A 16,188-nucleotide genomic window follows, 5' to 3' on the forward strand; every position below is an offset into this window, starting at 1 on the left:
CATTAGTTCATTTAAGTATTATCAGATTTTTCTGAAATTGGCCAGGTTATCATTTCTTATAGAACAATAATATCCTATTACATCCATATACCACGACTTATTTAGCCATCCACCAACTGATGGGTATCCACTCAATTTCCACTAAATTGGAAAAGGAGCTGCTACAAATATTTTTGCATATAAACACTTGTTAAGGATACACTATTGTTAAGGTTTGGAGAGAAGCACTGGGGATATAAAGACAAAAGAAACTCCCTGTTCTAAAGAAACTCACAGTCCAATAGGGGAGACAACACATAGAGAACTATATGCAAATAAGCTATATAAAGGATAAATTGGACATAACTAATAGAAGAAAAACCCTAGAATTAAAGGGGACTTGGAAAGTTTCCTGTAGAAGGTGGGATTTTAACTGTGACTTGTAGCAGGGGAGAATCAAAGAGGTAGAGAGGCATGAGGGACAACTAGTGAAAATGCCAAGGAGATGGAATCTGGTTGAAGGCCAGTGTCGATGAAGAAAGGGAGAGGGGGAAGTTTAAGGAATAACAAGATTGGAAAGGTGATAGTGATGGTGGACTGTTCTTGTTAGCAAAACTTATGATACCACTTTCAAATAGCTTTGTTAGCAAATGCTTATGAATATTTAGCCATATGTTCTTACTCTGTTGCTTCCTTATGGAATGAATGGGACCTTGGGTTCTCAAGAGCAATACCAGGGAAGCACAGAAACGAAATATATATTCTGGCTGATTGGAAATAATTAGCTATCATTGAGGGAATCATTTCCGCATTACCTATGTACAGTCAGAACATTTGTTTGTTAACATTAGTACCAAATTAGAAGAATAAATATAAGATATGGCATAAAATGGAGGCAACTTCTACAAACCATTGATACAGAAAATAAAAGAGGAATGGATAAGAAAATAGATATCAACATGGATTACCATCATTTCCTAAGGAAGTATAATAGATAAAAATCAATTGTCACTACCAAGAAAATTAAGGGTAAAGTTAGGGTCAAACCCTAGAAACTCTTTCAGACAGCAAACACTTCACTTTCTAGCCAACCAGAGAGATGTTAGCAAAATTCAATACTGGTTTAGAACATATATACTTATTTGTAATATGAGGAAAATAACAGAAGTTTATAAAAAGTACTGCCGCATAAAACAATGAGACACAGTGAATGGAAAAGCAAATATGCAGGAAGAGTGGAGAGAAGTAAAATCTTCCTGAGTATATTTAATGGTAAACCTACCATGATAGACAAAAAAATGGAAAAGATCTCAATATATTTCTATTACAAACTATTTCACTCTAAGAATATCAGAATCATGACATTTGATTTACAATATCAGAATATTTGATGAACTACATAAAGAAGTAAAAGTAGCACTAGAGAATGTACACATGTAGAGGATATCTGTATGAAAAAGAGGAGATACTTTAAGGACACTTTTAAGGACATTGAGAAATTAATTTTTTAAGCCTTTAAAAGAATATGTCAAAAGTTATGGACAATCACAGATATCATGGTGAAATTAAATTTGAAATTATTCTCATATTTTCTCATCAATATAATCGGATAAGAAAACAAAATTTTAGCAGTCTTTTGTTTGCCAAAAAAACCTTTAAAAAATGGTTTACACAGAATAAAAAGGAGAGGTGTTAAAAAAAAAATTTACTCTGAAAAGAGAAAAGAGAAAAAATTTATTCTGTATCTAGTGAACCACCCCAAAACAATCATGCTTTCAGACACAGTGAAAACAAAGCTTCAAATAATAAAAAAGGATGAACAAGGAAACTATATTATGCTGAAAGGAATCATAGACAACAAAGTAAAATCAATATGAAACTTATATGCTTCAAATTTCTTAGCATCTAAATACATAAAGAAAATATTGATTGAGCTACTAAAAAAAAAAAAAAACTTGTCTCTGTCTCTGTCTCTCTCTGTGTCTCTATATCTTATTCTGTCTCTCTTTGTGTTTCTCAGTTTTGGATAAATCTATCAGAAAGACAAACACAAAGGAAAATATAGAACTGAACAAATTATTGAAGAAACTAGAATATATATTTCTTAGAATCATATAAAACTTTTGTGAATACTGAGTATGTATCAGAGATAGTGAAAACAAACATAAAAAGAGCAGAAATAGTAAATATATCCTTTATAGATCATAACTCAATGTAAATGACACAATCAAAAGATATACTTAATAACACATACTAAATATATAACAATGAAATCATAAATTGTGACGATGACAAAGAATGAATCATAGAAATAATTAAAATCGTGTAAAAATTATTGTGATGATACAACTTACCAAAATGTCTAATATGTAACTACAACAACATTCCTTAAAGGGAAAATTATATTCCTACAAATATACATTAACAAAATTTAAAAACAGATGATTAATTAACTGAATATACATTTTAAACATTAAACATAAAATGAACAAATAAACATGCCTAAAATAAGCACAAAAGAGGAGACATTAAAAACTAGAAGAGAAATTAACTAGAAACAAAAAAAAAAACTATAGAAGTAGTTCTTTGAAAACACTAACATAATTGATAGACATTTAACTAATTCGATTAAAAAGAAAACAGAAAATCAAATCAATAAAATAGCAAATAAACATGGTAAAATAAGATCAAAAGGAAAAGAAATACAAAAGAACAATCAGAATATATTATTCACAATTATATGCTAACAAAACTGAAAACATAAAAGAAATAGAGGAATACTTTCAAAAATATGAACTATTCTGACTAATAGATCAAATAAATTTCACATTGTTACATTTCAGTTGTCTAGATATTTTTCTGTTCCACTTGTGTCATCCTATATATAGTCTATCCAATATGATAGCGAAGTATTTTTTTAATCTATATTCTCACTGAAAAAAATTTTTGAATAACATGTGGCTAAAGATAAAGTCTTATGTTCATGTGCAAGTAGAGGACCAACAGAAGCCAATGAGGCAGAAAATAGCAATGCAGCAGAGAGAGGCCAGCGGTGAACACTGCCGCCAGGTAGCCCAGCATCCACCCAGATTGATTTTGGTCTATTAATCAATAATTTTAAGATATATATCAAACCACTTTATGGTATAGCTAACTAGATGATCATCCATCCAACTCATCCACAAGGAAAAATATTCTCCTATGACTTTGTAAAATACAGAAATATTATGTCCATACCATTTCCCTAATTTACTTTAATTTTTAATGTCAAAATAAAAAGATAAGCTTAGCCTGGGATGATTTAAATGTTCTAATGAACCCATGCTGGCTTGCAGGAACCAACCCTTTCTCAGAGATCAGCAATCATTTTCAATGCTGGAAAAACAGTTTCTTGTTGCTGGCAGGGATGCAAAACAAAAAATTAACCAATTCTACCATTCCTGTCCAGTTGTATTATATGAGATTATTTGTATAAGCTAGCATAGGGACCAGAATATGATACTACTTGAAAAAAAGTTTTTATCCCAACCATCCCCCCCCCAAAAAAAAGAGGAGGAAGAGGAAGAAGAAGAAGATAAAGAAGAAGAAGCAGAAGCAGAAACAGAAGAAGCAGAAGAAGAAGCAGAAGAAAAAGAAGCAGAGGAGGTGGAGGAGGAGGAGAAAAAAGAAAGAAAGAAGAAACCGGTTTCAAAGAATAAAATCCTAAGGCAGAAACTAAAAAGTTAAAAAAAAAATAGAATTCATATAAGTCTGCGGGATTTTTTTTTTTTTTTTTTTTTTTTTTTTTTTTTACTTTTCATGAGCATTTTATTTGTAAAAGTTGATACATTTCTTTAATGTTTGTTTGCTCCTGTGTTTTATAGGTACTATTTGGACAATTGACATGCATAGTTGGTGCACAGCGAACTTACAATCACTTATTGTCAATATATCTCATGGTAGACCCTATCTTGCAGAAGTTTTAAATATCCCAGTATCCCATTTGCAATTTCAACAAAGTACAGTTGGGGTAATAGGGGAAGGGAAGCCAGGAAAAGTAAAGAGCCTTCACTTATAACTTGATATAATTTATTGGAGACCAATACTAGCTGTATAAAATATTAAAATAAACTGTTACAATGTTCAAGGAATTGGCAATCTTATTCTTTTTCATTGCTGCCAAGATAATATTCATATTATAATGGATTATCTTCATATAAGGCTTTAAGAATTACTGAATATCCTACGTTTGAGTATTTTACAAAACTTCATCCGAGTCTCACACTTATGCAAGTGTTATGCTTGTTTTACAGCTGTAGAAGAATGTAATATTGAAAGTTGAGTGTTTCTATTCTGCCTCAAGTTTTATTAAGGAGAGATTTTTGCCCTGTGTTCACTGCCACACATACACACAGTGAAAGCCAGATCTAGGGCATTTGGAGCTTTCTGGTAGAAAGGTAATTGAAAAACAAGTTGGTATTAGTTATATTTAAAATGAGACTGTAAAAGTCAAAAGTCTGATTCTTTCTACATAGTGGGAAATTAGGATTGTATTTCATTATGGAAAAATCAAGACATTTTCACTATTTTTTATTCATTGATATTCTGTCTTACCTTAGCAATATCATCAACTATCTGATGTAGTTAGGGATTATTCAAAGTGATTTGAGATTATAAAGTCCTCAGTGGTAGTTAAAAGTTCTTAAGTGTTAGAATAAAAAGTTTCTGGGTAAAAATTACTTTTTAAAAAAGTTTTCTTATTTGATGTACCCTTTACTCAGTTTTGTACAGAATGAGTTGGAGGTACTATTCAACTGATTGCTTCGAATGGGAGAGATCAGAGTTGGTTTAGATGAGATTGTTAAGGAGACAATATAGAAAAGTTTTAGGGACCAATTGTGTGGTAGGAGCAGGAGGAGAAGGTGAATCAGTGGGAAGAGTTGTTAGCTAAGAAAAGAATCAGTAGAGGGAAATGCCATGGAGGCCAAACTAAGAAAGAGGTAGGCTCTGTTATTAAATACTGTATTTAAAGGTTACAGTTTTGGGAATTAAGAGGCTTTGGAAACCCTGGAGAAAGAAAGTTCAAACTGATGAGGACAAAAGCCACATAACAGGGGAATGATGGGGAAATGAAAGTCAGATTAATCTTGCTGGTGGTTTGTCCTTGGATATCAAAGAGGATCCTGACATCAGGGAGTTGATAACATAAGTCTGCGGGATTTTATTGCTTTTTCCTGGTTATTTTGGTGTGACTATAGTCTTATTTTACACACACACACATACACCATGATGCAAAAGAACCTGAGACTACAGCTAAAAGAGATGGAATTACTCTTTGTTGGAGAGAGGGTCTACATGTATAGCACCCATAATTCATTAGCAACACAGGAGATGGCAGCAAAGAACAGAAGGTCTGAAGAAGGTGACCAGAGGTAAAAACCAACAGTGGTCAATGAGGCAGAAGGTAGTAGTGCAGCAGAGCAAGGCCAGCTGTGAACACGGCAATAACCATCAGTTTGATGAGATCCTCAGAACAGCAGATGACATCACTGACTCTCTGGGGTAGCAGTAAGTAAGTAGCAGTACTAGAAGGAGAGAAATTTTATATCTTGGACATAGCCTTAGAAACATGAAATAACCCGAGAACACATCTATCCTTTGGCCGCATGTTTTTCCCTTTCCACCCAATGGCATGGAAATCTAAGACAGAATAAGCCTATACTCCTGTAAATATATTGGGAAGAAAGAAGGTCCTTTGCTAACTATTTCACTATGCTGTTTTAATTAAATGCATTTTGCACTGAACTTGAGTGCCTTCTTGTTAATTTGGAAAAAGAGTAATAGGGACTCAAGAACCATGGCTTTGAAGGGATGTTCATCCAGAGTGTACCTTTAACATGGACTAACTTTTAGAGGGTCTATAATTCAGAAGGGTCTGGTTCCTTAAATCATTCCAGTTTTTTGGATAGAGTTTGCAAATTGCAGATTCTTCCCTTCTTTTGAAAATTAGGATGGATTGACTGACTGACTAACAAAGTATTCATTTACTTTGTGTCTTCTTTCTTTTCCAGGTTGAAAACTGTTCTCTTGAACAGAAAGCATGAGTAAAGTGGGAGTAAAGTAACAGTATATGTTTGCTGATTAATAACAACAAACACATTTACACAGAAGTTTAAGGTTACAAAATAATTTCATGTTTTGCCAGGCACTGTTGTCCCGTTTAGCTTCAAGCAATCAACCTATCTCAAAGCATCTAATGTACAATACTTTTTATATCCTGGGTGCTCAATAAATGCTTATTGAATTGAATCTATTTTTTAATTGGAGAATGAATAATAAGAGTATTTATTAATCATTTACTGTATGAAAGGAACAGTGCTAAGCCCTGAAGGTAGAAATACATAAAAGACAAAGTTTTCAAGGATCCTACATTGTAATGGGGAAAGTTAAAACATAAAGGGGAACTAGAAAGGATTTAGTAAAAAGTATTGGAGTATATGTGAGGAAACATAAATTGGAAATGATGGCTAGCAAATTATATGGATACTAGTTTGGGGCTAATGTCTTCTCTTGCCCCAAATTTGCCCCAAATCATGTCCTATTTTGTAATTATCTTAGCAAAGATATTAGAGTGCTTTGCCATTTCCTTCTCCAGGTCATTTTACAAATGAGGAAACTAAGGCAAACATGGTTAAGTGACAGGCCCAGGGTCATACAGCTCGTAAGTGTCTGAGGCTGGATTTCAACTCATAAAGATAAGGCTTCCATGAATTCAGGCCAGCATTCTATCCATTGTGCCCCATCTCTTTTTCCCCTACTAATTTGTGTTTTAGTTCAGGTGTTTCAATTTCTCTAAATCATACAAAGATTGGAGTACGTAATCATATTCACAAGGATCTGCTTCAAGAATGATGATTTCAGGGAAGGACCGAGAACCAGGGACAGATGAATGCTTTGGTCCCCAAGCTGCTGTTTCCATGAAAATGCATTTATCCTACAGAGATACAGGAAGAGAAAATAAAGATCATGTTTATTACATAAGAAGATTTGATTAGTCTTACCTCTGAAACATTAGCTATTCTTGATAAAATTAGAGTATGAAGTCAGGGAACTGAAGCATCAAACCTGTGGTAATTAGCAAACTTGAGTTTCAGCATTGTCTCAAACTAGTTTTGCTGTGTCAAACTTAACCTTCCATGAGCCTCAGCTTGCTCATCTGTATAATTTCTTTTTGTTCTGTCATTTCAGTTGTCTTTGTGACCCCATTTGGGCGTTTTCTTGGCAAAAATAATGGAGTAGTTTGCCATATCCTTCTCCAGATCATCCTAAGGATGAAAAAATTGAGGTCAATAATAATGAACTATCTCAGTCACATAGCTAAGAAAGCTGGAGTTGAATTCAGATGATCCTGAATCTATTCACTGTGCCACCAACCTAACCCATCTGTATAATGAAAATTTTAAAACTAGCCCTAATTCATAGAATGGCATAGTAGCCAGTTGGTCAGAAAACATTTATTAAGTACTGAGAATACAATGAAATGCAGAAAACAGTTCTTGTTTTCCAGAATCTCACAGTCTAATGGGAGAAATAACATGCAAAAAACTGTATACAAACAAGATATAGAGAGGATAAATTAGAAGTAATCACAGTGGAAAGAGAGTCAGACTCATTTCTGATGCAGTTTTAAAAAATTTACTAGCTATGTAATCATGAATGAGTCACTTCATCTGTCTAAAAGAGATAATATGACATATACTTTGTTGTGTTGGGGAACAAATGCTCACACAGTGCTATACCTTATTTTAGATAGATCAGGGGAATGCTAGAGACATCATCTTCTTAGATTTTAGCAAAGCATTTGGCAAAGTCTTTTCGCCTTTTCTGTGAAAAAGTTGGAGAGATTTGGGCAAAAAAAGTTACAATTAGATGGACTGTATTAAATAGGACTGATTAAATAAATAAATTAATGGGGAGTCATTAATGCTTCAATGTCAATTTAGAAAGGGTTCTAGGATTCTATTCTAGGTCAGCATAGAATTTAGATCAAAACATAGGAAAAAAGGAACAAACATTTATTGCCTACTATGTACAAGGTCTTGTGCTAAATGCTTTACAAATATTATCTCATTTGATCCTCATAACAACCTTGAGAGTGAGATAATTTTAAAAGTTCAAGACACATAGTTTCTGGGCAATGTAATCATTTTATTAATAAGGCCAGCAGGCTGTTGATAAAAGGATGGTTATTTGGCCATCTCTCTTAGATCAAAGACTCCTGATGGTGGTGGAGTCACGGCTTATATGCCCTTTGGAAAGGAGGTTTTCCTGGGGTGGCAATCAATTGGAATTGATTAACACAAAGACAGGTGTGGGCTATATTAAAATGAAGGTCTTGGGGTATGTGACTTTGGTCACTCAAATTTTAGTCAAAAAGACTTCGAGTTCCAGATCATCTGTCTTGATAATTGGGAGAATGAACATTTTCCCAGACATATCTGAGCAAATACAATGAGTAAGAATACACCCATTAGCCAAAACTTAGAATTTCTTTTACTGTCTGATTACCTCTTGGCCTGGGTAAATCACTAAGAGAGATTTCCCATATTGGTTGATTTCTGGATGAGGAAGTAGAAGAGAGGAAAAACCTTGTCCCAATACAATAATTAGCTACTAAATATGAGAGAAATATTCATTTCTCACGGGAGATAGTGCTATCATTCCCCACATTTTACAGATGAGGAAAATAAGGTTGACAGAGGTTAAGTGACTTTTCTATGGTCATACAGTTTAGTCTTTGGTTTTTAAATTTAACTTATTTCTTCCTGACTTCAAGTGCAGTGTTCTATTCACTGTACTATCTAGCTGCCTAATAACAGATGACCTCAGTCACTGTCTTGACGCTTCACCAATCTGATCACATTCAGGCAACACAAAGGTAGGAGGAATAGCTGACACACCAAATGATAGAGTTAGGATTCAAAAAATATCTCAGCAGGTGAGAAATAAAGTTGAATCTACTAAGATGAAATTTAATAGGAATATTAAAGAGTGAAGTTTCATACTTGAGTTGAGAAAAACCACCTTACAAATTAAGGATGGAGGAATCACAACTAGACAGCAGTTTGCCTGAAAAGGTCTAGCAGTTTTAGTAAACTGCAAGCTTGTTATGAATCAACAGTGACATGACTACCAAGAAATCTAATGCATTTTCTGATTGCATTGAGAGAATGGTATCCAGAATTAGAGAAATGATATTCCAATTGTATTCCACTTTGCTCAGACAACCTAAGAATTTATATGTTCACTTCTGGGTGCCATTCTGAGAAGTGATTGATAAGCTCAAAAATATGCAAAGGAGTGTGATCAGATTGGTGAAACGTCAAGACAGTGTACTGTGTGAGGAAATGTCAAAGAAACTAGGAAGGTTTAGCATGGAGAAAAGACTGGGATGTATTTGACTTGTGACAAAGGGCATGTCCTTCTTGATTTCAGAGACTTCAGTAAGACTCCCTTCTCATTCTAACTCTCCAATTCTAAATCCACCATAAATTTTTCATCAGACCACCAATGTTAGATATAAGCCTGTGGTGGACAAAGCTTTTCATTGCTCCATGAAGGATCATGTTTGTTCTGAAGAACTAAGAATTATAGATAGGAGTTGTAAAGAGGCAAATTTGAAACTTATGCAGGATCCATCCTAAACCTATTACCTTCCTGCTTTTGAATTTCCTTATCTGGAAAATGGGACCAATAATACTTCTCATACCTACTTTGCAGAGAAGTTGTAAAGAAAGTATTTATAAGCAATAAAATGTGTTGTAAATGTAAGCTGTTGTTGGAGGCAATATGATGTATGGAAAGGAATGGAAACCTCAGAAGCAGAGGTTATGGGTTGAAATCCTGTTTCTGATGCTTACTACCTATGTGATCTTGGGGAAATAATTTAATATCCCAAAGCTTCCATTTCCTCATCTGTAAAATGAAGGGAGTGGTCTACCTGGCCTCTGAGCTCCCTTCCAGAGCCAAATGTTATGTTCTCAGAATGAGCATTTATACTTCAGAAATTGGCAAATGCTTTGATTTATTGTCTTCTTGCTTTCTAGGCTTAAGAAATGCCAATAATGAAATTAAATTTTAAAATGTATCATGTATTTTTAAGAGAACTTTCAAACATTTATCAGTATGAAATAAACAGAACCAGGATAAAAATTGAGAGAATAACAACAATATTATAGAGATAATCAACTCCAAAAGACTTAGGAAATCTGATCAGCACTGTGAGCAATACCATTGCAAAGGGCCCCTGATAAGACATGCTTCCCTTGTCCAGATGTCCAGAATGCAGATTATTTTCTTTTTGGAAATTGCTCATGCAGAAATTTGTTTTGTATGATTATGCATGTATATAATTTTTTAAAAACCTTCTCGATAGATGATAGGTGGGAAAAAGGAAGAGTGAGAATTCAGAATTGAAAATAAAAGTGAATTTTTAAAAGTTTGCCAATTAAAATGAATGGATGCCCATCAATTGGAGAATGGTTGGGTAAATTGTGGTATATGAATGTTATGGAATATTATTGTTCTGTAAGAAATGACCAGCGGGATGAATACAGAGAGGACTGGCGAGACTTATATGAACTGATGCTAAGTGAAATGAGCAGAACCAGGAGATCATTATACACTTCAGCAACAATACTGTATGAGGATGTATTCTAATAGACGTGGATATCTTTGACAAAGAGAAGATCTAATTCAGTTCCAATTGATCAATGATGGACAGAATCAGCTACACTCAGAGAAGGAACACTGGGAAATGAATGTAAACTGTTTGCATTTTTGTTTTTTTTCCCCAGGTTATTTTTACCTTCTGAATCCAATTCTTCTTATGTAACAAGAGAATTGTATGGTTCTGCACACATATATCTAGGATATACTATAATATATTTAACATGCATGAGACTGCCTGCCATCTAGGGGAGGGAGTGGAGGGAGGAAAAGGAAAAGTTGGAACGGAAATGAGTGCAAGGGATAATGTTGTAAAAAATTACCCATGCATATGTTTTGTCAATAAAAAGGTATTTAAAAAATACCAGAGCTTAAAAAAAAAACTTTGCCAACAAGAGAACGGTTTGGTTCTACACACATATATTGTATCTAGGATATACTGTGACATATTTAACATGTATAGGATTGCTTGCCATCTGGGGAAGGGGGTGGAGGGAGGGAAGGAAAAAGTCAGAACAGAAGTGAGTGCAAGGGATAATGTTGTAAAGAAATTTTTTTCAAAATAAAAAAAAATTTAAAAAGAACAAATTAAAAACCCCTCAAATACAAAATCTGAAATTCTTAAAATAAAATTGAGCTAGTTTTATGAAAAAAAAAAACAACAAATTTATAAACCTTTAGTTAATTTGATTGGAAAAAAGGAAGAAAATCAAATTGTTAGTCTCAAAAATGAAAAGGGAGAACTTTCCACCAAATGAAGAGGAAATTAGAGCAATAATTAGGAGTTATTTTGCTCAACTATATGCCAATAAATTTGATAATCTAAATGAAATGGAGGAACATCTACAAAAATATAGATTGCCCAGGTTAACAGAAGAGGAAATAAATTATTTTAAAAAAAAGTTTGCCACTTCACACCTACTTCCCAGTTTATATATTTATATAGTGATTCTATAATCCCATATACAAAAAAGACTTTGTAATAATAACTATTCCTAAGTGGCAAAGGCTGCCTCAGAAGAAAGTAGTTACCCTCTCAGTAGAGGTCTTCAATCAAACACTAGATTATCTTTTGTAATATATGGTATAGAAGAGATTCTTAATCAGCTATGAGTTGTCTTGGGGTTGGGGATACCAAGGTCTCTTTTCTATAATTCTGTAGTATAAATGTCAGGTTAAGTGAGATAACCTGAGAAATCATCTTGAAATATTAAAAAAAGTATTATCCCAATGTAAAGAATTATCAGTTTGTGAGCTATAGTTGAAAGGTTTGTATAGATTTTCCTCTTTATAGTGGGCAGTAGATGCTCTGTTCTCTCTCTTAGGGAATGATGACACTATGGAGGAAGAGAAGTTGAATCTATCACCTTTATTCAGTTTGACAAGAATACCAACCATGGTTTATTATACCTATAAGAAGAAACAGCTTGAAAGGATTGGTTTTGGGATGGATTTCAGAAACCATGTAGTCCAATCCCTTCATTTTACGGATAAGAAAATTGCCATCTAGCTGGGAGAAACTAGATAACTTGCCCAAAGCCACACAGTTAAGTCAGAATTCTGGTCTTCTGATCTGCAGTCCAATGCACACTGATTTTTGAAATTTCAGGAAGGGTTTCCATCTCCCCATACAGCCCTTTCCTTTTTAGCTTTCTTTCTTTTTTCTTTTTTACTTTCTTTCTTTCTTTCTTCTTCCTCTTCCTCTTCCTCCTTCTCCTCCTCCTCCTCCTCCTCCTCCTCTTCTTCTTCTTCTTCTTCCTCCTCCTCCTTTTTCTCCATCTCTTTCTCTGTCTTTTTTTATCTCTTTTAGTGTCTCTATCTCTGTCTCTCTGTCTCTCTTTCCCTCTCTGTCTCTCTGTCTCTGTTGCTCTCTGTCTCTCTGTCTCTGTCTGTCTGTCTGTCTGTCTGTCTGTCTGTCTCTCTCTCTCTCTCTCACACACACACACACACACACACACATCTAGTCAAAGGACTTGAGTTTCATTTATGCTTCTAACACTCACTACTTGTATGACCTTAGACAATCTATTTAACTTTCCTGACCTTCAGTTTCTTCCTCTGTAAAATGGAAGGGCTGAACGGAGACAAAGACAATGAACAGGGCAGGTAGAAGTAGCAGGTGTGATAATTAGCCAGCAGACAGATTGGACAGGCAGTGAGAATGCCAAGGCACAAGTCATCAGGCACTGGTCTGTACAGTGGCATTCCTGTGTGTGCAAAGTAGCAAGTCACTTTGGAGGAGAAAAAAAAAAATCAAAGACCTTCTACTGGGGGAATGTCATACAAAGCTACCCGAGGACAGAGATTCATCTTCAAGTCACCACTACCTTGTATTTCCTTAGAGTGAAGAATATTTTTTTTTCTAACCAACCTTTCTATAAGGAGAAGAGTAATGGTCAACAGCATAAGGAAATGCAGGGCAGTGATAAAGATGGCAGATTTTGTCCCATTTGTCCTGAAATAACAGGATAAGTGAAATCTGTCTTGGGATGCTACTATGGGGTTCATTTGTGTTTGCTAACTTGTAAATAGTAATCTATGGTATTAGAACAATTAGAGATGGTGAGGCCCTGAATCAATGTGGTGACTATGGAAGTATCAAGAAAGGTTAAAGATGAGAGTAATTTTATGAAGGTGGAAATGACAATTTTTCTAGTAATTGATGAAATGTGGAAAATAAAAAAGAGTGAGGGTTGGAAAATAATGTCAAAATTGCAACCCTGAGCAGCTAGAACAATGTTGATATCTTTGAAAGAAAGAGGTGACTTTGGAAAAGGGGTAGATTTGAAGAGGAAAATAATGCAATTCAATGTTAGATGTGACCATTCATGCCAATTCGTCATGTTAGATTCACTCTGCCTCCAAAAATGAGATATGAAGTAAGATGGCTCTCTTATTGACTAGTTAATTTCCTATAGCTCTGTCTCTTTTGCTCAGTATTCATCTAGGTCATGCCCAGTGACCATGGTTGCTGGACTCCTTTTCTTCTTCCTCTATTGTTATTTCATTTGGTGATCTCATTACTTCCTATGGTTTCAATTATCATCTCTATGCAAATTATTCTCAGATCTGCATATCCTGGCCTACTCTCTCACCCAACTTCCAATCTCATATCTACGACTGAGGCTTTATTACTACTGCATCAACCAGAGAACAAAAAAATGCTGGGACAATTATAATGTGCACGAACTAACCAATTCTGAATAAAAGAACTAAGGCAATGAGCACAACACGCCAGGAGTCCCAAATGTCTGAGATTATTTTCTATTTGAATTTTCTGTTGGTTACTATCAGATTCTCATGACAGGGAAAGATGTGAGGATAAGATAGACTACATTTTTCCAATGAGGTTCTATCATACCACAAGGATTTTGGTGGAGAGGAGGACCAGCCAAAACTCCAAATTTATGGAGAAAGTGATAGATATCAGAAACTCCTCAGAGGGCTGGTCTATCTAGATGACCTCATTTTGTTTGGAAAGGTGTTGAAAGGACATGAAAAATGACAATCAAAGGTTCTATTTCTGCTGGTGAGTACTATCCAATTGGTTTTGCAAGGTATTCATAAAATATATGGGTCACATAATCATTTAACATTTGTCTCAAAAGATAGATACTCCAAGTTGTTTAGCCTACTAATAATCATGAATAATCATGAGCCTAGAGAATAATCATGAGCTAAAGACATTTGGGGACCTGGATGGCTATTTTCAGAGATTTGTGAAAAAATGGTCTCATCATAGTCAAGATCCTTGATGCCTACTAGGATTCATTTTGAGAAAGGAAGGTAGTTGAAATGACTGAATTAAAACATTCAAAATTATACCTTACCTTCTCCAAGGCAATTCACAGTCAGAACATTTAAATCACACCCAATGTTAAATATACTGTAGACACTTAGGATAGAACAAATAATTCAGGGAAGCTAAAAAATGGAGTCTTTTTAGTTGTTTTTTTTTTTTTTGTTTTGTTTTGGGGGAACCTTCTTCATATCCTGACCATTTTCTGATCAGCCTCCCTTCCCCAATAAAGCCTTTTTAAACAAAGAAAACAATTGAACAAAACCAACCATATGTGTTAGTGTATGTCATGTTCCACATCCATATATCACCTTTTTTTTTTTTTATCATCTCTCTTCCTGGACCAAGACTATTCATTGCATTTAATCTGTGATTCAGACACTTGTTAGTGTTGTTTGTATTTATTTTATGTATACTGTTCTCTTGGTTTTGCTTTCTTTATTCAGCCTCCATTTCTAAAAATCTTCCAATGTTTCCCTGGATTGCTCATGTTTACTGTTTCTTGAGGTACCACAATAACCTTTACCTTCAAACTACACAATCCAACTATTACCCATTTTTGATCACCCAATTTGTTTTGCTACAACAAGTAACTTACCACAATGCTTTGAGATGCTGTAGGATGACTAGGAGAAGAGGAAGGGGCCATGAAGTCGATAAAGAGAAACATCTGGACTCCAAGACCCAACTGAAGGAAATCAAGATGGTCCTGAGTCATCCTGAAGGCCAAACTCATCCCCAAAAAGTAAAAGACAGCAGATAGGTAGCAAAAAGAAGAAACCAAGAATCAGGTCCCATGCTGGTACCACAGCAGAACAAAACACTGATATGAGAAAGATACTCAAGTCCCTAGTTCAAACAAAGGAACTTGGGGAATGTTTTTATACCTCAAAGTAAAAGGATCACCTATAGATCAATCAGATGAGGAATCTGCCAGTGGACAATAGTAAGAAAACACAATGGGAATTTATACAGAGTCGCTGAAAATGGCTCCATTAATTAAAAACTACAAATATAGACACTGCACACCATTTGTTGGGAACTGAGAAATGCAGGCTGTGTAATATGAGGCTATTACACTGTTAGAAGACAGATCATAAAAAGAATCTATTAAGGAAATACATGGGAGAGTTACATTGAGAGGTCTATCTGTGGTATAGTATCTGTGACCCTGCTGTGAGGCTTATGGAAAAGAATCATTCACCAGGGGTGTTCTTATCTCCCTAGGTCCTAATGTAGATTCTTTCTTGGAAATAATGTTGTTCACTCTTTAAGCATAATGGATCAGATGTTTACAAGAAGAACTGGTTAAAAAAAAAAAAACCCTACCTACTTGATTGTGTCAGACAGAAAATTCTCAACTTATTTGTGTGTGGATAATGAGTCAGAAAAGTGTGAAGTCTCCCCAAATGTAGCTAGGCCCTTCATTTCATGAAAGACCTACTTATAACCTTCTTACTGGTTCCTTGAGAAAATACATTCTTGAAGACTTCATTCACAAATAATTTATAAAAGTCTAAAGTTGCTAGATATTGCTATGGTAATTTAGATAAAAACCTCAGTTAACCAATTAAGCACTATATGAAATTTAGTTTTAATGAATTATGCTTGTTTCCAGTTTAAGTTAATATTTGATGAGGGTTTAAAAGTGATGATTTAAAATGAATAAAATGGAAAAAAAATATATCTTTCTGAATTGGGGG

Source organism: Antechinus flavipes, chromosome 1 (assembly GCF_016432865.1).
Source record: "Antechinus flavipes isolate AdamAnt ecotype Samford, QLD, Australia chromosome 1, AdamAnt_v2, whole genome shotgun sequence".
NCBI lineage: Eukaryota > Metazoa > Chordata > Mammalia > Dasyuromorphia > Dasyuridae > Antechinus > Antechinus flavipes.